The sequence below is a fragment of the Globicephala melas genome, chromosome 11, assembly GCF_963455315.2.
Source record: "Globicephala melas chromosome 11, mGloMel1.2, whole genome shotgun sequence".
NCBI lineage: Eukaryota > Metazoa > Chordata > Mammalia > Artiodactyla > Delphinidae > Globicephala > Globicephala melas.
Genome location: NC_083324.2, coordinates 55,246,907 through 55,268,036, shown reverse-complemented (window position 1 = coordinate 55,268,036; position 21,130 = coordinate 55,246,907). Strand labels below are relative to the sequence as shown.

Here is a 21,130-nt window from a genome sequence, read left to right as displayed (position 1 = left end):
ACTTAAAAGCTTTTGCACAGCAAAGGAAACCATAAGACGAAAAGAAAACCCTCAGAATGGGAGAAAATATTTGCAAATGAAGAAACTGACAAAGGATTAATCTTCAAAATTTACAAGCAGCTCATGCAGCTCAATATTAAAAAAACAAACAACCCAATCCAAAAATGGGCAGAAATAGTCATTTCTCCAAAGAAGATATACAGACTGCCAAAAAACACATGAAAGAATGCTCAACATCACTAATTATTAGAGAAATACAAATCAAAACTACAATGAGGTATCACCTCATACCGTTCAGAATGGCCATCATCAAAAATCTACAAACAGTAATGCTAGAGAGAGTGTGGAGAAAAGGGAACCCTCTTGCACTGTTGGTGGGTATGTAAACTGATACAGCCTCTATGGAGAACAGTATGGAGGTTCCTTAAAAAACTAAAAATAGAACTACCATATGACCCAGCAATTCCACTACTGGGCATATACCCTGAGAAAACCATAATTCAAAAAGAGTCATGTACCACAATGACTCTTTAGTTCATTGCAGCACTATTTACAATAGCCAAGACATGGAAGCAACCTTAGTGTCCATAGACAGCTGAATGGATAAATAAGATGTGGTACATATATACAATGGAATATTACTCAGCCATAAAAAGAAAGGAAATTGAGTTATTTGTAGTGAGGTGGATAGACCTAGAGTCTGTCATACAGAGTGAATTAAGCCAGAAAGAGAAAAACAAATACCGTATGCTAACACATATATATGGAATCTAAAAAAAAAATAAAAAAAGTTTCTGAAGAACCTAGGGACAGGACAGGAGTAAAGACATGGACTTTGACAATGGACTTGAGGAGAGGGGGAGGGGGAAGTGTAAGCTGGGACGAAGTGAGAGAGTGGCATGGACTTATATATACTACCAAATGTAAAACCCATAGCTAGTGGGAAGCAGCCGCATAGCACAGGGAGATCAGCTAGGTGCTTTGTGACCATCTCGAGGGGTGGGGTAGGGAGGGTGTGAGAGAGATGCAAGAGGGAGGGGATATGTATATGTAAAGCTGATTCACTTTGTTATATAGCAGAAACTAACACACCATTGTCAAGCAATTATACTCCAATAAAGATGTTAAAAAAAAACCCCAAAACTGAAAATAGAACTACCGTATGACCCAGCAGTCCCACTACTGGGCATATACCCTGAGGAAACCATAGTTCCAAAAGAGTCATGTACCACAATGTTCATTGCAGCACTATTTACTATAGCCAGGAAATGGAAGGAACCTAAGTGTCCATCTACAGCTGAATGAATAAAGAAGATGTGGCACATATATGCAATGGAATATTGCCATAAAATGAAATGAAATTGAGTTATTTGTAGTGAGGTTGATGGACCTAGAATCCGTCATACAGAGTGAAGTAAGTCAGAAAGAGAAAAACAAATACCATATGCTAACACATATATATGGAATCTAAAAAAAAAAAAAAACGGTTCTGAAGAACCTAGGGGCAGGACAGGAATAAAGACGCAGATGTAGAGAATGGATTTGCAGACCTGGAGAGGGGGAATGGTAAGCTGGGACGAAGTGAGAGAGTGACATGGACATATATACACTACCAAATGTAAAATAGTTAGCTAGTGGGAAGCAACTGTGTTGCACAGGGAGACCAGCTCGGTGCTTTGTGACCACCTAGAGGGTTGGGATAGGGAAAGTGGGAGGGAGTCTCAAGAGGGAGGGGATATGTATATGTATAGCTGATTCACTTTGTTATACAGTAGAAAGTAACAAAACAATGTAAAGCAATTATACTCCAATAAAGATGTTAAAAAAAACACAGAATGAGTTTTACTGAGTATTCTACAATTACCCCATAAAGCCTTCAGCATTTTAGGATCTGATTTATTGGGCTCTGGTGTGTCAGACTCAGTCAAGTGCTTCATGACTATTTCCTCATCCTCTCTTAGACATTGGAAAGAAATCTGACAGCTCCATTAACAAAGTGAATCTTCAGTATTCCAAGGTTGGCAAAGGAGTGATGGATAACTTCATTTCTAACCTTGGAGGTTCTGTGCGTGATTGCATCAAAGGATCTTCCGATTTTACTTCAGTGTTAATGCCACCAGAATGCAAGTTCCATGCAATCAATGACCATGTTGTCTTCCTCTCCAAAGTTTGCAGAAATTCAAAGGACTGTACAATTCCTGGCACTTGGGAGTGACTTAATAAATGACCAATCTGCTTGTACATAACTAAATAAATAGATTTTGTCTTTGCCACGCTTGACCCTTTTGTTTGAAAACCATCTTGATAGAGAAATGACAGCAAAAGAGCTTTTCTACTCCTTGTCTGCTGTGAACATTTGCTCTGCTACAGGTAGCTGTACTGCCCTACCTTTGTTTTCCTTTTCTCCTTGAACTTAAAAGTAGGACTCATGAAGAAAAAGGCTATTGTGTTTCTTTATATTTTTCTGAAAATTATTTGGTTCTTTCTCAGCCTTTCTGACACTGTGTGTCCTTCACGTTGCCCATGCTTACTGCCTTTGTTCTTACCCTTTGGAAAGATTAGCTCATTAGAGCTTTCTGGGCAGCCACTTATCATCTACACATCTACTCCTGTTTTCTTCATTTGGATCTTATGATAATATTAGCAGAATTTTTCCCTTTAATAATCTCTAACTTCTTTTGAGCCATCTCCCTTTTTCATTTCTCAAGCCATGTTGTCCTTGTTCTTTGTTTTGTTCGATAAGCTCAATATTTATGATTTTTCAACCTCCTTAGCCTACTGGAAATGAGTGTCACTAGATCTTGGAGTGTGTTCCTCAGTTTTACACCTATCTTTGCTTCTCAGCTTAGAAGCCCTGGGGCTGTGGTATAAGGCAGTGGTCCCCAAACTTTTTGGCACCAGGGACCGGGTTCGTGGAAGAGTTTTTCCATGGATGGAGGGGAGGATGGTTCAGGCGGTAATGCCAGCAATGGCGAGCGGCAGAGGAAGCTTCTCTCTCTCTCTCTCTCTCTCTCTCTCTCTCTCTCTCGCCCGCCCCTCACCTCCTGCTGTGCGGCCCAGTTCCTAACAGACTGCAGACCGGTAGCAGTCTGTGTCTTGGGGGTTGGGGACCCCTGGTGTATGGGACAGGCATTTCACTGTCCTTCACAGTCTGGTGATGAGGTAGTGTTTGCTGAGTGCCCACTATCTGTCTGTCTGAGTCAGTGTTGCCTATTTTAATATAAGCTCTTAGGAAAAAACAAATGTCAGAGGATATAATATAGTGTGTTCCTATGGGCACTTAAATACTGTGTGTGCTTGTGTGTAGTGTATGTGTATAAAGAAAATATTTTATTTACATGTTTTTAACAGAAAAGTTCTGAAATAGGTTGGTACTTCAGTATTTAAGTAATTCCAAGTACTTTGAAAATAGTGTAGTATCTGTGAGCAGCAGCTACGGAGGGTTGTGGAATAAACCTTAGAGTAACAGACAGAGTGACTCAATTTCATTGTAGAACTCTTTCTCAAGTTAGAAATAAACTATAAAAGGGTTCACAAAATTGGTCATATCTCTAGAGTGCCTGTTTTATCCTTTTTGCCAAAGCCATGCAAAGAAGAGAAACCAGGAAATCTGGAAGGGGAAAAAGGGAATATTCTGTGCTAAGTAGTCTGGCAGACAGGAGAGATGTATTCTGTTAATTTCAATGTTAGAGAAAGTGAAAACTTAAATATGAAGAAAGGCCACGTGGAGTTAGACACTCATAATGCTGGATAGATGATTTTTGAGCAAAGAGCCCCACCCAAAACACAGACACACATAGACACACACAGAGGTAAGAAACTTAGGTGGCAGGAGGTCTAATCAGGTTTATCTGTGATCACGCTTAGAGTGAGCAGTGACTGATAACAGTGTAAGGTTTGTAAATGGGGCACCTAATGGTACTAGGTGTTTGAATTTCTTTGCTATTACTCTGTTTGACTAAATATAAAGAAAGATACTTGTATTAATAAGCAAGTCTATTTTATGAAAAAAGACCTTACCTAAGTGGAATTATTGTGCTAGTTATATGTGTTTTAGCCTAGGAAACCGTTGTTAAGCCACTACTGAATATCTAAATCATATATGTATTTAGGAAGAAATAAATAGCCTCATTCTGTAAAGCCATGCCTAGAAAATGACAGTAAATGTCATTGTCATTAGCTCTTACACCCTGATTAGGGACAGATAAACCTGCCAAAGAATCTTTGTCTTGAAATCTGTGGCCTAAACATTCCATTGTCTGAACTCAGGAGACAGAGCTTAAATCTCTAAGGGATCTGGGATTATTCACTGAGTTACTCTTTGCTTCACCCACAAAAATGGACATACTCTTTGTCCGTTGCCAGATTCCCAAGGGGGTATAAAGAATGGAGTCTTTCCAGCTCTACAGAACATATATAAATAATCTCCTTGGGCAGATAGGCCCTGTGATATGACAGGTTCCTTCTCATCTCTATTACCTTTAATGGAAATGCCTACTCTCATCTGTCGGGCTCATATGTTAGTATCTTCACGGGGTCCTCATGGATCTGCCAACCTGGAAAGATGTGATTTCTCACCAGCTTCGCATTCTGCTTGTGTAACAAACTCAGAAGGCCAGGCAGATCCATTTGGCTTTTCACGTTGCCCAGCACAGTGATGAACTCACCCCACTTTCTCCAGTGAGAGCACCGAGAAGAATCTTTAAAGGTCGATGTGTTTTAAAATGATGACCAGACATGAATTTGGGCCTAATTCAACTCAACAAGTTACTACAAGGACACCTACTAAGTATAGGACATTCTAGCCAGTGTTTACTAGGTGGAATGTTTCCAAATGCCAATAGTACTTGGTCTCTTTTCTCAAGGAGCTTAAAATGCAACTTAGCAGGTAACAGAATACATATTTAATACTAGTGAAAAAAAATTGTGGTGACTGAGACCAAATTGCCAAGGAGAGATTAACTTTTTCTGATAGAATCAGGGCTAAGTAGACAGAGAAGGGGATTGGAAGTAAGCCTTCAGGACTTAAATGTATGACTGTTGTTATTTCTGCAGCTTTAAAGCTAAGGGCCTACTTAGATATAGGTGACAATGGCCGCCAAAGAGTGCCATTTGTTGGATGAATGGGCCTGAATGGGTAGGGTCAGTGTCTAATCCCGTGAGTGTTCACTAAGTCTTTAAACAAATGAGAAGCTTTAAACAAATGAGGAAGCAGAGGAGGGAACTTCCTGAGAGAAGAGTCTTCCCAGAGCCTGGTTAAATGGCGATGCTGTGCGTGCTTCCCACAGACTTTCTGAAGAGACTGATCTCCACGTGGTGGCCATGGAACCGGGGTGGGAACCTGAGAGAGGAGTGGGATTCTAGAGCATCAGGTCCTAACAGGAGACAAGATGTGAAGAACAGACAAGAACAAAGGAAAGGAAGTGCAGATGAATGAGAGAAAGTAGCCAATAAACATTTTAACAAATAGGGCCCCGTTTTTAGCCTTAGATTTGAAGGGAACTTTATGTTTGGGCAGCTACCGATTTTGCTGATACTTTACAATGCTGACTCTTACCTAGCATTCCAAATATTTTTATGCAGTTTTGCTTTCATAGAAGATAATGTTGGTTCCTGAGTGTTTTACCTTGACAGTGTTGATATCCATAAGCCCTGTTTAGACAAACAGTGGTTTGGGATCATTTTGTTTGTCTACCTAAGTATCATTCTTTCCCTGCAGACATCAGACAGTACTGTTGGTGGTCCTGAGGACTGTTGGTTTCAGAACTGTCAGACGAAAAGAGAACCGAATTCTAATTTTATATAATAAACCAGGATGCAGGGCACTTCATACAGTAGTTTTTAAAAAATGAAAATTAGTGGATCCTTTGGATTTTGTTGAAAAGTATAAATTATCTTTTGGATTTTATATAAGAGAGAAAGTCTGTTAGTGTTTTTTCCTCCTGCCTCTTCCCAGTTTATATAAATTAAAATAGGGTCATATCAATTTCATTAGTCATTAACAACAACAAAATAGCACCAGCCTACTGGTTAATATTGAATATATCAATGAAACCAATACAGAGAAAGCACTTTGTGATCCAAGAGTTTAGTAGGAACTAGAGCTTCATGGAAAAGTTTACTGGCCAGGAGTCAGGAAACCTAGCTCTCTATTTTGACTTTGCCACCCACCAGCAGGAACCAGACTACACTGCTTTTTTCTCTGTGTTCATGTTGGTAAAATTTAGTGTTTAAACACTTGTTTCTTGGTTATGAATATGTTTACATTGAAACCATTGCAATTTGACTCTTTCTACCTCTATAATTTTATCTATAGAGGAAACCTAGGAATTTGGTAACTTACAAGCCAAATCTGCCTGCTCGATGTGTCTTGTTTGCCAGCACGGGAATTACAAAAATTTATAGTTGCCAATATTTTAATATCAGGAAGCTTGCCATAAATAATCTAGATTTCTGACCTCTTTTGAAAAATGGAAAGATCTGGCATCCCCAGGCCTTAATCCCTCCATGACAAGTGACCACTGGAATGGAAATCATGTGATTATCAGGTTTCACATGCACCCACCCAGCCCTCTTCATTGTCTGTTACCTCTAGGGCCTTTGAGTTCATGTGAGTTTGTGGCTTCTGGATTAAATTAAAGATTTCTTCTCCAAAATCAAGGCATTTACAGGTTTGCTGCATAGCACAGCGTGTGGGCTATTCCCCTGGCCTCCTCCTCAGGGCATGCATGGGAATGCAAGGCATAGTGGTGTGGTACGTCTTTTATGGGGCTTTTATAGACAGAGGATTTCTCCAGAGTCAGTGACATTTCAGCTTCGGGAAGGTGAGAGGAGTTGTAATTGGCCCTGTCACCATTTGGGTTTGATGCCGCCGCCTCATGTGTTTGCCCTGGTTGAGTAATCTGTTTGCATCTGGGTAGACCACACGCAGACCAACGTGAACTCTGTTTGTATTCATATCCTGCCTGGGAACTTGATTTCTGTGGGTCAAGCTTTGGAAAGATTGATAGATTGGAAATTTACTGGTATATTCTTGGATGCAAAACTCACTTGAACCCATTTTGGGAGCTGACCTTAATAACCTTCCTCAGACTACAGCAAAAGAGCCTTTCTCATTGATGGCTCCAGTGGATTAGACCAACTGCGTGAGCATCATGTCTGAATACAAAATGTTTGATGTCATGAAGACGTTCGGTATTCCCATTTTGTAGGTGAGGCAGTCAAAACCGAGCATTGTCTAAGGTTACATTAGCTCAGTAAGTTCCCATTATGGATCACCAGCACCTCTCACTAATGGGCAGAATTCCCTCTTGTTTCCTGGGTGCCTCTCCCAGGCAAGTCAACGAGCTCCACTCCCAGAATTCCTGAGGAGATACATGCACCACCTGTCCTCTGTAAACCACAGTCTGCAAGGGCCAAGAGGGAAGTGATCAGGCTTAGGAGACCAAAAACTCCTGGGTCTTCTCTATGCCTTGTCCTGAGGCCAATCACAGACACTTCCTAGGGTCTCTTTCCCCTTTGTGATGATCTGGCAGATTCTTTGCAGTATTGACATCAGTGAGCGGCACATATAGCTTTCTGGCATTGACAATCTCCTTCCCAGCCTCTGTCTTTAATCAGTGGGTTACAGGTAGAAGTGGGAGAGGAGTAAATGAGAAACAGTGGAAGCTCTTCGGGAGGAGGTTGATTGGCACCATCCTTATCAGGGACACTTCTCTGGGACCTACCCTTGGAAGCCTGGGGGATGTCTAACCCCACCCAGTTTGGAAGCACTGCAAGATAGGTCCTAGTACAGAAGACGTGCAGATGGTCCAAAGCACACAAAAAGATGCTCAACTTTGCTAATTATTAGAGAAATGCAAATAAAAACTACGATGAGATATCACCTCATACCAGTCAGAATGGCCATCATTAAAAAGTCTACAAAATGCTGGAAAGGGTGTGGAGAAAAGGGAACCCTCCTACATTGTTGTTGAGAATGTAAATTGGTATAACCACTATGGAGAACAGTATGGAGGTTCCTTAGAAGACTAAAAATAGAGCTACCATATGACCCAGCAATCCCACTCCTGGGCATATACTCAGTGAAAACCATAATCTGAAAAGATGCATGCACCTCAATGTTCATTGCAGCACTATTTACAATAGCCAAGACATGGAAGCAACCTAAATGTCCATCAACAGAGGAATGGATAAAGAAGATGTGGTACATACATGCAATGGAATATCACTCAGTCATAAAAAAGAATGAAATAATGCCATTTGCAGCAACATGGATGGACCTAGAGATGACCATTCTAAGTGAAGTAAGTCAGAAAGAGAAAGACAAATATCATATGATATCCCTTATATGTGGAATTTAAAAAGACGATACAAATGAATTTATTTACAAAACAGAAACAGACTCACAGACTTAGAAAACAAACTTACAGTTACCAAAGGGGAAAGGGTGGGGGAGGGATAAATTATGAGGTTGGGATTAATATGTACACACTACTATATATAAAATAGATAATCAACAAGGACCTACTGTATAGCACAGGGGGAAAAAAAGCTATGTCCTATTACAGTGAGCATCAGATTTTTTATTAGGAAATATAGTCACCTTAACTCAACATCCAGCACTCTACTAGGCATCATGAGACTTACAAAAGGAACATGCCTAGGAAGGCTCAACCTTCAGGGAGTTTATACTCCAGGTGCTAAAGACAAGAATGTGTCTAAAATGTTCAAATAGGAGTTTGTAGTCTTGTTTGGGGCACTGACCATCAGCATAATAAAAACACTCCACACAATTAATAATCCCTTGCCCATTCCTGATTCATAATACCCAGAGACTGTCAAGGACAGATGCAATGTGGGGGTGAAGGAAAAGAATTGCTCTAGAGCTAAGGTGGGGAGATGTTAAACTGCCTTAGGATTGGAGACCAGGCAGAATTAGATTGACTTCAAATAAGCTTCGCTTTAATATGCAGCTACTTTCAACATTAACAGGGCTACCAAGGGGCCATGTTTAAATGATAACTTTCTACAGTTTAAATAGCCAATGATAAGTTCGGTGCAAACTTGAGCACAGTTTGGGATAGTAGGGAATATTTTTCACATGACTCATAAGGAAGTGCCCAAGTCTTCCTTCCTTGTGGGTAAAGTCATTGACAACACGTGACATTATCCTCAGGCAGTGATGGCCCCATAACATGCATGCAAAGAACCCGGAGAGTAAATAAGCTTGATGGAATGTGTTTCCTTTTTCCCTTTTGCCATGGTTCTCTTTAAGTTGACCTGCAGCTCTGAAGGTGACTGTAATGAAACATCCCACATGCATTGTGTTTCTCACGTGTGAAAAGTTTAGTAGAGAATTTCTCCCATAAAGAGTGCGCAAAATCCTTGTGAATTGGCAAGATCATTTAGAGCTTCACTCTGAGACCACATGCCCTGGCTGTTGTGTGTGTTTTTGATGTATCTCATGTGTATGATGGTTTGTTGGCTAAGTCAATTTATCTGGCTGTCAGAGGAAGCCTTTCTCTGCAGACAGCCTGCAGTTAGAGGAAGTTTGCTATGCGTCTTCACGTTCGGTGCGAAGAGGTCTCTGGTTGTCACATGCATCCCTCCACACCCTTCTTAATTCTGGCTTCTTTCCAGCCATTGTGACAGCTGTTTATTGTTCGTTCCCAGATGAATTACCCATTGCTCTGTCTGCTTGTCACTGTTGTAGCTTCTTCAAGTTCCCATGTGATGGGGGGAAGAAAGCAAACCAGTCTGGGATCTGTACAGGGCTGGACTTTCTATTCAAATTAGAATTATTTTTAGAAAGCTGCTATAGAATTTAAATTTTCTCAATTAGCAGGATTTATGTAAAACCATATGTTGGTGTGATTTCTCCAGATAAAGCCTTAGAAATGTTCTTTTAGGTTCCCAGAGCTGGGGCACGGTGCAACCTGTGGGTAGGATGCCCTGCGTGTCTGCAGGGTTGCAAGAGTCCCTGCAAGGGGCTGAGTGCAGGGATTTGAATGGCCATTCGCTTGTGAGGCACCAGATTCAACCAGGAAGGGCTGAAAGGCTGTGACAGTGACCTCTGCTAGCAGCCTAGCTGCAGATGTGAGTGATCTATTTAATCAATACCTTATCTGGATTGTCAGTTGTAAAAGGTTTAGAAAATAATGCAACAAAATACTCAGTTCTGAAACAGAGTGTCATTTCAACCTTTCTTTGATTTGGAAGCCCCTTTAGAATCCTTGCATCCTGGGGGAGCTGGTTAATAACGATTCCAGGTCTAGAATGGCTGATAAACCTTTATTTTATTTAGGAAGGGAAATAGTGGAGCCAGGAGAGGGTTGAGAGCCCCAGGCAAAGGGGGGTGTTTGTAGTCACGGGTGTTAGTGCTCAGTCCTACCTGTCTCTGATAATTGTCCCCCAATCTTCCCTTCTAGGGTATAAGATGGGTCAAGGTAGGGCCTCCTCTTTACCTGTTTTGGTCCCTCACCTATTAGCACTCAGTTCTGTGATGTACTCTGAGGTGCTTAATAAATCAGAGGGCTAATGATTTTCAGCAAAAATGCCAGGATTTTCAGGGAAGGTCTCCTGGGGAAGGACCTGACTTTGTCTAGGCCCTCAGGCTCAGTTGACCTGGACAGGACTCTCACTCAGAAACAGGCTGAGAGAGCACATCTGAGACTGCAGCATCTCCCGTTCTGCTGGCCTAGAGGGCGTAGAGGGCACCACCTGACTCTGCTGTCCTGACTTGTGCCCTGTCTCAGTGCCAGCATCCATTCTGGGCTTCCAGGCTCATCCTTCAAAGAGTTGAAAATAGCATCCCAGTTTCCTTCTCTTAGGAGCTTTCTCACCCTTGACAAGCCCATGGACCAAATAGACCTGACCTCTGTGGCCTCCTCTCTGTCGGCCCTGATTGAATATTCACTCTGCAGAGCATCATGCCAGGCATGGTGTAAAATTATAGAAAAAGGATGTGATGCACTCTTGGCCTTTGAACATCTTATCAACTTACAGGAGAGACAGAACCAGCACAATGTAAAATACATGAAAGCTCAAATATCAGCCAGATATATATCATTCATTATTTATAAATCCAATTAACATAGCCTGGGGACACATATTTATATATACACAGATCTGTATGTACACATGTTTATATATACACAGATCTATATGTACATATATTTATATATACATAGATCTATAGGTACATATATAGATCTGCCAGCTCTCTGGGGAGGGCGCATACAGACAACATGGTACCAGGTGAGCCTGTTCCACAGCAGATCCACTTCAGAGGCACTGACCACAGCCGCCCTGGCCCACTCCGCCAGCGCTGTCAGTCTCATCCTTTATAAATACAGAAGGACACCAGGCCGAATCCCCACTGCTCGCTGGTCACCCCACCTCCCCGACCCAGCTGAGGTGCTGAAGGACAGGCTGACCCATCGCATCCCCAGCCAGTCTTGCTCTCGTCCTTCTGTGATGGTTCCTGTGGATGAATCAGGACTTCATGCCACAGATCAAGTGATGGTCTTACATCCACATGGGGCCAATCTTATCTGCCAGCCCCGATGTGGCCTGCAGCCCGGGCACAGTGAGTGAGTCCACGGGCGTCCTAACTGAGCAACCACCACTGCCTGAACCCTCACTCCAAACTGCCTCCTGCCTCCTGTCTGCTGCAGCTGGGAGCCTGGACACCCCTCCCTTGGCCGCCGGGCCACAAGCCCTCGAGGAACCTGCAGGAGAAAGCCTGTGGTCCTGGCTTCAGTGTCACCCCGTCACTTCAGGTCTTCATAGATGGCAGTTTCCTCAGTCTTCCCTCCCGCCTCCCCCTTTCCAGGCCATGGCTCTCATCAGCACCATAAATGTGGCAGAGGCTGCCAGGGTCCCTCCCTCATCCCTCAGGCCTTTCAGAGGCCAACCTCCATCTGCCATTAGTTGCATCTCTTTGCAGGAGGGTTTTCTCCAAAAATCATCTGAGCACGGCAGTCCAGGAATCTCTGGGTGTCACCTCTTCCTGAGGGGCATCCTCAACCAGCAGCTGATGGAGGCTGGGGTAGTTTTTTGTGTGTGTGTGTGGTACGCGGGCCTTTCACTGTTGTGGCTTCTCCCGTTGCGGAGCACAGGCTCTGGATGTGCAGGCTCAGCTGCCATGGCTCACAGGCCTAGCCGCTCTGCGGCATGTGGGATCTTCCGGGACCGGGGCATGAACCTGTTTCCCCTGCATCGGCAGGCGGACTCTCAACCACTGCGCCACCAGGGAAGCCCGCCCAGGGTAGTTTTGAGGTACATGATTCTCAGCTGTTCTCCAGAGTCCCTGTGGGCTCGAGCCCCAGTGTCCACGTCACCCACAGCTGGCCCAGCAACACCCCTCTACTGGTCGCTGTCCTTTCCCTGTCCTCCCACTGGTGTTTCCAATACGGCCCCCATCAACTATTAGCTCTCAAATCCTTCTCCTAGGGTTACTCCTGGGGAACTAAAACTTAGTAGAAAACTACCATTTTCCAGCTCCAGTCACTTCAACCATTTCAGCAAATGCTTTAATTTTACATACGTATAGATCTATGTGTGTGTATATATATATATATACACATGTGTACATATAGATCTGTGTATATGTAAACATGTGTACATATAGATCTGTGTGTATATAAACGTGTACCTATAGATCTGTGTATATATAAATATATGTCCACGGACACAGGCCGCTGGGCCCCGGGCTTTGGCTCACACCCCTGCAAGGAGTCCCCAGTGCTGATCTTCATTCATGTAGATGGGCTTTGATTACTCTCTCTAATCTGTCAAATTATATGATTTCATGTGCTTGACTTCTTTTTCTGTCCTGCATTTAGATGCTGGGCAGAGAGAATCTAGCATAGAGATGTCAGAATATGTTGATAATGTATTGATGTCTTTTATCTGGGAAAAAGTAGACGTGCTTGTACATCCTTATGTGCAGGGTGACAGTTTATCCCTGGAATAGGGAGAGGAAAGGGTGTCTCAGGCTGGGTTGGATTAGGAGACAGAAGCTACACAAGTTACTTTAGCAGGAGGAATTAGTAGGAAGACTTGTGCAGGGAGAAAAACATTTTCCTCAGCCCTCTTAGGGTCCCTGGCTGGTTCTGAAAATTAAAGGGACAAGAACAGATTAACAAGAGAAAGGCATACACATTTATTTAATATATGTTTTACCTGACATGGATCCTTCATAAGGAAATGAAGACCCGAAGAAACAGACCTGCGTATTTCTGTGCTGTGTGTGGTGAAGGGTGGGCTGTGGTGGAGGAATATGACACGTTAGGAGTATGAGGTCAGCGCAGTGACCTGAGGGAACTTAGCAAGGCCTGTTTGCTGGGGTTCTTCTCTGCATCCCTTTGTCTTTGGAGATGAGGATGCTCCTTTTCTCTGGGTGTAGGGAGGGCACCTCTCTCAGGAATGTTGTATGATCTGTTTCAGGGAAGAAGTGAGAGGGGAGGAGGGCAGAGTGAGCTTACCGCTGCTGCTGCTGTTTTCTCAAACTCCTTCAGCTGCACATATTCAATATGCGAGGTGCCATACGCTGGCAGAACGTGTCCTGAACCCCGTCCCTTGTTAACCAGTAGTGGACAATCCAAGAGGTGAGGTGGGAGACTGAGACTCCAGAGGGGTGACTGCAGCTGTGCCTCTAGGGCTGGGGGAGAGAGGGGAGACGTTAGCATGATGCAAACTTAAATACCTAGCCGGTGGGCCCTGCAGAGGGAAACCCAGACCCCCGATGAGCGGGAGCTGGACAGCGGCTGTGCTGGGGTCTCTGAAGGAGGTGTGGAGAAAGTGAGGCTGGGAGGATAGAGAAACTGCAGGGTCCTCAATTGCTCTTCCTGGAGCCGGCTGCTGCTGCCATGCAGTTATACAAATCGCCATCATAGTAGCCTGGACACGAGAACTTGGTTCAGGGGGACTGGCATTAAGGACCCTTATTTACCTTGGGGAGGGGTGGTGATTAAGTTCTAAAGTCAGGGCATGAGGGGAAAACATATATAAACACTAGAATCTCTTCCTAAAGGTAGAATCTTACTTTTTTTATCTTTGTCCTCCCTTCCCCACTCTTCAAATGCTCTCAGATGCTGTATTACTTGATCGCACTAACCCTAGAAATGATATTACTGTGCCTCCTTAACCGAAAAGAGATCAGATGCACAGGATGGTGAACTAATGTGCTGTGGCACAACCAGTAAGTGATAGAACCTGCATTTCAAAGTCAAGTGTGTCTGCCCCACAGCCCAGGCTCTGTAAATAGCACAGCCCCGCTGCCCCTGATGAAGGTTCTGCCTTGACTTCATGTCTGGGGCAAATCATGTTGACGCCAACATCAAACAAGGGCCCCTGTGAGGTCTTTAGATATGATAGACCCACACTCGCCAATCTGGCAGCCACTGGGCATGTGTGACTAAAGTGAAATTAATTAAAATTAAGTATAAGTTAAAATTCAGTTCCTTGAATTAGCCACTTTTCAAGAGCTTGGCAGCCATGGTGGCCAGTGATTCCTGAACCAGAGGGCACAGAACGCTTCCATCCTCACAGGCTGTGCATCCACAGGCCGGTAACTTAACCCCTCTGTGCCTCAGTTGCTGCTTCTGTCAAATAGGGATAGTCAGGCAGCTCCTCATAGGGTTCAGAGGAGGGTTAGATAAGACACTCTTGGTAACATTCTTAGCGTGGTACCTGGCACGTTGTGTGTTCTTAGTATGCATTAGTTATCTAAAGGGGGAAACGGTACATTAGCGCTGACATTATGTGATTTTCTAAACACTCTACCATCTCCGTTTACCTCTGATATTTCTATTTGGGGAAGGTGGGAGGGTGTTTGAAGCAGAGGAAGGAAGGTCTTGATAATCCGTATTTGGAGTGCTTCATGGAGTCAAGGAGTTGTATGTGAACTCACAAGACTGTTTTATTTCACATACATTTCTGTCGTTCATATCATGTACCAGGTTCTGATCTAAGAGCCTAACAAGCATTCCCTCACTTAATCTCCAAACAGGCCTATGTGGTAGGTATTCTATACCCTCATTTTTTTTTTTTTTTAATTTATTTATCTTTTTTTTTATTTTGGCTGCATTGGGTCTTCGTTGCTGCTCATGGGCTTTCTCTAGTTGCGGCGAGCCAGGGCTACTCTTTTTTTTTTTTGCGGTATGTGGGCCTCTCACTGTTGTGGCCTGGCCTCTCCGGTTGCGGAGCACAGGCTCCGGACGCGCAGGCTCAGCGGCCATGGGTCACGGGCCTAGCCGCTCTGCAGCATGTGGGATCTTCCCGGACCAGGGCACGAACCTGTGTCCCCTGCATCGGCAGGCGGACTCTCAACCACTGCGCCACCAGGGAAGCCCCTATACCCTCATTTTTAATACTCTCCACATTTCTATACCTTCCACATGTTATGACATCTTGGGAAGTCCTTCAGGAGTGGCGAAGGGAGGACTAAAGAATAAGATTCTGTCTTTAAGGAGAGTAGAGAAACAAATAACTTTAGAGCGTCTATTATCTCAGGCTCGACATTTTGTGTGCATTTTCTAATTGAATGCCTAGCCCTGTGACAGAAGGGAGAGTCTCTCCAGTTTATAGACATGGAAACAAGCTACAGAGGTTTAATAGCCAGCCCACCATCACACAGCTAGTTCAGTGTGAGAGCTGCAGTTCTAACCCAGGCCTGATTCCAAATCCTATACACTTTCCACTGCATCTTCATGGCCATTAGTAGGCAAGATAACACTTTTGCATGTTTAACTCTAGTGTAAGGTAGAAATGAAAGATGTAGATAAGCTGCCCTCGGAGTTAAGATGGGGAAGGGATGACCCCCCAGCCAGGGGGCGTCGTGTAAGAGTTTTCCTTGAAGACATAGCATTTAAATGGATCTTGGAATTGGGTGGGATATGGCTGGTGGGATTGGGGGAAGCAGATTTCTGGTGGAGGAAGGGGCACAAGCAAAGACTCTGGCGAGATAAGACCAAGGAGTAGGGGGTTTGTCTGGGCGGCAAGGAGTATTTTGCCACCCATACTGCTTAGAGTTGCCAGTGAGTGCATGGTCGTAGTGAAAAGCACACTGGCTGTTAGTTTTATTATTACTTTTAAATTCTCTACAGACAATGTCCCCTCTTTATTACATGTGCCCAGGACAAACTACCCCCCCAGCGCCTACCCACTGGCAGCTAGGTTTGTTTGGATAAGTGTCTCTGGAATGCCTTCCTCTCTCCGCCTTCCTGGTAGCTCTCCAAGTTCTGGGGGTCCTCAGCCCCATTCTTTCTGGTGTGCTCCTTACCCCGTGTTCTGGGGACACAGGTCCTTTGAAGGACAGAGGAGTGGCCCTGGGCTCTGGGAGGGGAGGGGCAGATGTGGAGCCAGGTGCCTGTCTCACTCCAGGTCTGGAGCTCTGCTGCCCTAGGCAGGGAGCCTGACTGTGACAGAAGCTTCCTTCAGGAGCCAAAGGATGCTTTGGTTGAACCAAAGGGTGTGGACCACTGGCCCGGGGGACACTCTTAGAGATTTGTCACCTGGTGGCAAGTGGAGAGTTGGAAGCTGATTGAACTCACTAAAGAGAAGCCCAAGTGGTGGTTGACGCCCCTCCTTCCCTGCCTGTCCCCCTGCCCGCTGCCACCCCTGGCTAATATCCACTGCGTTTTGCTCTCTGTTATATAGTATCTCAGTGGCAGGACCCACTCAGGAGAGTTGGGGCGAGGCTGGCTGAGGTTCTCGAGGAGCTGAGTTTTGGGCTCAGGTGCCCGCCCGGCAGTGGAATGATGCTTCCTGACCTTTCAGACCTTTGAGACCTCTGCGCACTCTTAGAAAGCACTTCAAGCCTCCCGTCGGCACCCGGCTGCCCAGGGGAACCCCAGGGACAGGTGTCAGGTAGAGTATCCTTTCTGAGTTTATTGTCTCCTGTCCTCCCTCCCCTCCTTTCCGTGTGTCTGTGTTGCTCTGTTGTGTCTCCCTCTCCTCAAGGTTCCATAGGCCAGTGATGCAGGGGAATTGATTTATGTTCTTGTCAACAGAGAGATCGTGGCCCTAGAGGTGATGGATACCCGGATGCACTCACGACAGCATCTCAAAGATTCCACGCCACTAGCTGCTCCCAAGCATGAAGCCACCTTCCTGCAGAGGCGGCAGGAAACCAGCCTGGAGGAGGTGAGGAATGTCACTCTTCCCTCTGCCCTTGACTACATCGGCGTTTAGCTGTCAGTTGGTTTGGGCCCCAGCATGACAGGTCTTTTCCTGTGTGTCCTTCCACAGTTCTACTTTTTATCTGGAGGATGGACCATCTTCTCAGGTGTCCTGAATCTGCTGAAGGACCATGAGGAGGAGGAGGTTGCGGGTCCCCAAGACAGAGCACAGCAGGTGGAACGGAGAAGCACCCAGAGCGGGGCGCAAGCCCAGCACCCTTCAGACTGGAGCACCCTGAGCTGCGGTTCCTGATTGGACTGTCTTTGCTTTGTCATCACCCAATTGACACCAGTTCTGGATGCTTTTGAATGGTTGGCTTTTTTTCCCCCCTGTCTTTTCTTCTTTCTTCCTTGACCTTGGGGCTTGTAAGAGAAGAACTGCTTTGGAAAATATAATTCTGTGGCTGAAATTAGCCTTGTTTATGAACCAATTCTGTCCCTAGGGATATTTGAATTGTCATCCCAGATTACCTAGTAAATGGGGCTGCATGGTTTGATGTGTGTAGTACCGATATTTAGATTAAAAATACATTTTCTTTCTTCCTTTTTTTCACATCTGGATCCAGGTAATGGCCCGAGTCCCATTTGCTTTGCTACTGAAGCGACATCAGTGCGGCAACGCTTGGGGTTGAAATAAATCAAACATATATTATACCCGGGGCTCTTGCATGCTATTTGAGATGTATGATACTCCACAAAGAAACACAAACCTTGTAGGTGGAAATTTAATTCCTATCTGATCCTGCAGCTAGAATGGTGGAGAAATTATGGATATCAAAAGTGGCTTCAAATACTTTGAATGTAAACTAACCAGGAGTAGGTGGATGCTTCTCTAAGGTAGAGCAGGGACCAGAGATCACCTGCCCCGTCAACCGTGCCCCTTCTGGAGGAATCTGAGAACAAGGCCCACTTCTGTGTTTGCGTTTGCGTAGCCTGTGGCGTTTCTGACTTGTGTTCTGTAACTGTGCGTGCCTCGCAATAAAACACCTTCCACTGACTCAGCAACAAGGTCTCTGTCCATTTCCTGCAGTCCTGTGTCCTCACTGGCTTTGCAAGAAAGTCCAGGGTAGGCATGCGAGTGGCTGCCCTGCCAGAGATCTCAGCTGGATGCAACGCTATTGGTCCTTCAGGAATGTCTGCAAATGGGGTCAGCATGTGTGTCCACCTCTTCTGCTCTCGCTATTATAGTCACCTTCAGAACTTTCTAGTCAGGCATTGCCCTGTGAGGCCAGTGTACTGCCGTCTGCCAGCATGCTCTAATTCTGGAGCCCCATTTATTTCTGTGAGACTTGAGGACACACACTCTCTGAACCTCCTTTTCTTCATACACAAAATATGTGGAAATATGAGGATAATGGTGCTTCCCATAGTGATGGTGCTAAGCTCCCATAAAAGGACGTCACAGGGATGGTTCTCACACATTATACACACACTGGGCTGGGGCCGCACTCAATAAATGGTGGGGATTTTATTTCTTAATAAAGAATTGAAAGAACATTTGAATTCCTTAGAGTTGGCCTTTGGTTGAGAGCACCGAGTAACCTCTGAGTGTCATCTTAGGTCTCCTTGCTGAAAGCGTTTAGAAGGTAAGGTGGAGGTTCATGGGCAGAAGTCAGGGGAGGAGACTGCCAGCCCCTGCCTGGACCTTGTACCCAGACACCTTGGTCCCTCCTGCAGGACAGGGTAGGGCTGCACGCCCTCCTCAGGGACGACGCTGCTGCCTTTACACAAAGTGAAACTGACATGCACTCGGGTGTGTGAGATGCCACCTTTCTCACCTGTTTTTGCCACCAGGCCCAGGGCATCCAAGGGCAGTCGAGTCTCTCTAAATACTGGCACAGAGGTCTCATTCACCTCGGGGAAGAATTCCACCCAGGCCTCATCAGACTGGATCTGCCATTTAAGTAGAAAGCAGTTTCCAGAAAACCCCAAGCGAGCAGTTTCCAGAAAACCCCAAGCACTCTCCGCTTGCACACATGAGATTTCAAATGTGACACACAGACCAGAGCTAAGGTAACTCATTCCATGTTGGGTGGCAAGCAGAATTTGCTCTGATTGCCGTGGTACGTATTATAGTCCCACAGATACTATGCTGGACTTCAAGCCATGCACAGTAGAAAGAACATTTCCTACTTTCTACCTTGAAGTCATTAAAATGATAATGATAACACAAGAGCAAGTAACAATTATTAAGTCCTTACCACATACTGGGCACTGGGCACAGCACTGTACAAGCACTGGCTCATTTAATTGTCACAAAACCCACATGAGGTAGGTCCTGTCACCTCCCATTACTTGGATGAGAAACTGAGGTACAAATGGCTGGGTCACTGGGCCAGACCCCCCAGCTGGTGGGAGTCCCAGCTGGGATGCCCCAGGCCTGCCTGACCCCAAAGCTTGGGTTCTTTACCACTGTGCTCAGCTGTTCCCTCACCTGGGTCCCAGCCCCTGTCTGCTTTACTGCCTTCTGACTTTGAGCCTCACCTAGGGAACTTCATTGTCCTTCCTTGTAACTTGGGGCCATTGATTACCATCCTCTCCTGCCTGCTTCCTACAATTATTGTCTAAGCTTGGCAAATGTATGCCAACTAACAGCGAATCAATATGAAAATTAAAGGTTTTATTTTAAAAATTAGTATTTTTTAAATTAAAAAATATGCCTATTTCTGAGTGGGATCCAGGTTCAGCCCACTGTGTGCTGAATTCGACCTCTCTTTAGCATTCTGATGTTCCAGAGTGATGCACCCAGGGGAGGGCCTAGTGGACGGGAACGTTGAGCCCAGGAGCTACCTCAAGGGTAAATGAACGGACACCTACTATAGGCGACACGATGTTAGATTCTTCAGCAAAACTATACTGACTCTAACCTTAGTTCCTAAGGTCTGTATTAAGGGTATCATCAAGTGGGACGGAAATAACCTCTTCCTAATTCCCTCCAACGTCTTATCAAGGAGGAGGTGTTATGGCATGTCTTTCTGAAGGACCACCGGCGTTGAAAGCAGTTTACATATTTGCAGGCAGATTGTAGCGGACGCAGTTGGCTCCTTGTCCCTATTTCTGAGGGCTTTCTCGGGCTGGGGTAACTGTGTGCATCCCAGGTCAGAAGTTCTAGGGCGTTCTCCCCTCCCCAGTGAGTCTAGCCCTCAACCAGGACTGAGGAACGTTGGTATATAAATGCCCCACCTCCCTCACCCTTTGGAGAGATGGACTGAGGTGCATTCTAAGCTGGCTCTGAGGTCCCCAATGAGGTGACACTTCGGTGGCCCATGGTGGGAACTAGTTTGTGAACCCACTTTTGCTGGCTGCCTTTCCTTCCTTGTTTAACACCTCACTTCTCAACCAGTGTTTCCTGGGATCACCTCTCCAATAAGTAGCTAACTTGCACACAAATACAAATACCTCTGCAGTGTTAGGAACTGAAAAGGAGACCTTATCAATTAGAGACCCACTTGCCAGGGGATAATTTCCTTCCTGTGAAACAGGCACCATCACAGGCTATGAGACATTTTTTCCTTTAAGTGAAAGACTCAACTAGCATATGAGACCAAGCAGAGAGTCACCTAATGGCAAATCAAATTACAATTCACTGGCTAGAACAAGTAATTAAATATAAAGGGGTAATGGGAAAAGGAAAGAGTCACAATCCCCAAGCCACCCTGTCACCTCTCAAGGACTCCTATTTGTCTTTGAGTCACTTCTGCTTCAATTAACGTTGATGGAGCCTGCCCAAAGTGCCTGGCTTTTGTCAAATCCCATTACGAGAGGCTCCAAGACACTGTCCACAGCCTTTGTTGTGCCGCTACCTTTTTGTGGGAATATTGAATATTGTGTGGAGTAGCTAACACATTGATCAGGACTGTTATACAAGAGGTTTGCTTTTTCTGGCACTGCAGTTTTGTAAATGGGATTTCATCTCTGCCTTTATTGTGATCAACCCAAACCAG

General features: G+C 45.0%; 1 protein-coding gene and 1 long non-coding RNA gene across 2 annotated transcripts in view; both read left to right on the top strand.

The window, feature by feature from the left end:
* The window catches only part of LOC138842289 (uncharacterized), a 186,427-nt gene extending 168,249 nt beyond the window's left edge, over nt 1-18,178 (top strand). Inside the window, exons 2-4 of the long non-coding RNA XR_009565839.1 lie at nt 16,666-16,875; nt 17,019-17,151; nt 17,257-18,178. This is a non-coding gene — a long non-coding RNA (uncharacterized lncRNA). The remainder of the gene's footprint in view (nt 1-16,665; nt 16,876-17,018; nt 17,152-17,256) is intronic.
* LOC132598118 (synapsin-2-like) overlaps nt 1-21,130 on the top strand; it is a 679,754-nt gene that overhangs the window by 170,317 nt on the left and 488,307 nt on the right. The gene's annotated exons all lie outside the window — the stretch shown is intronic.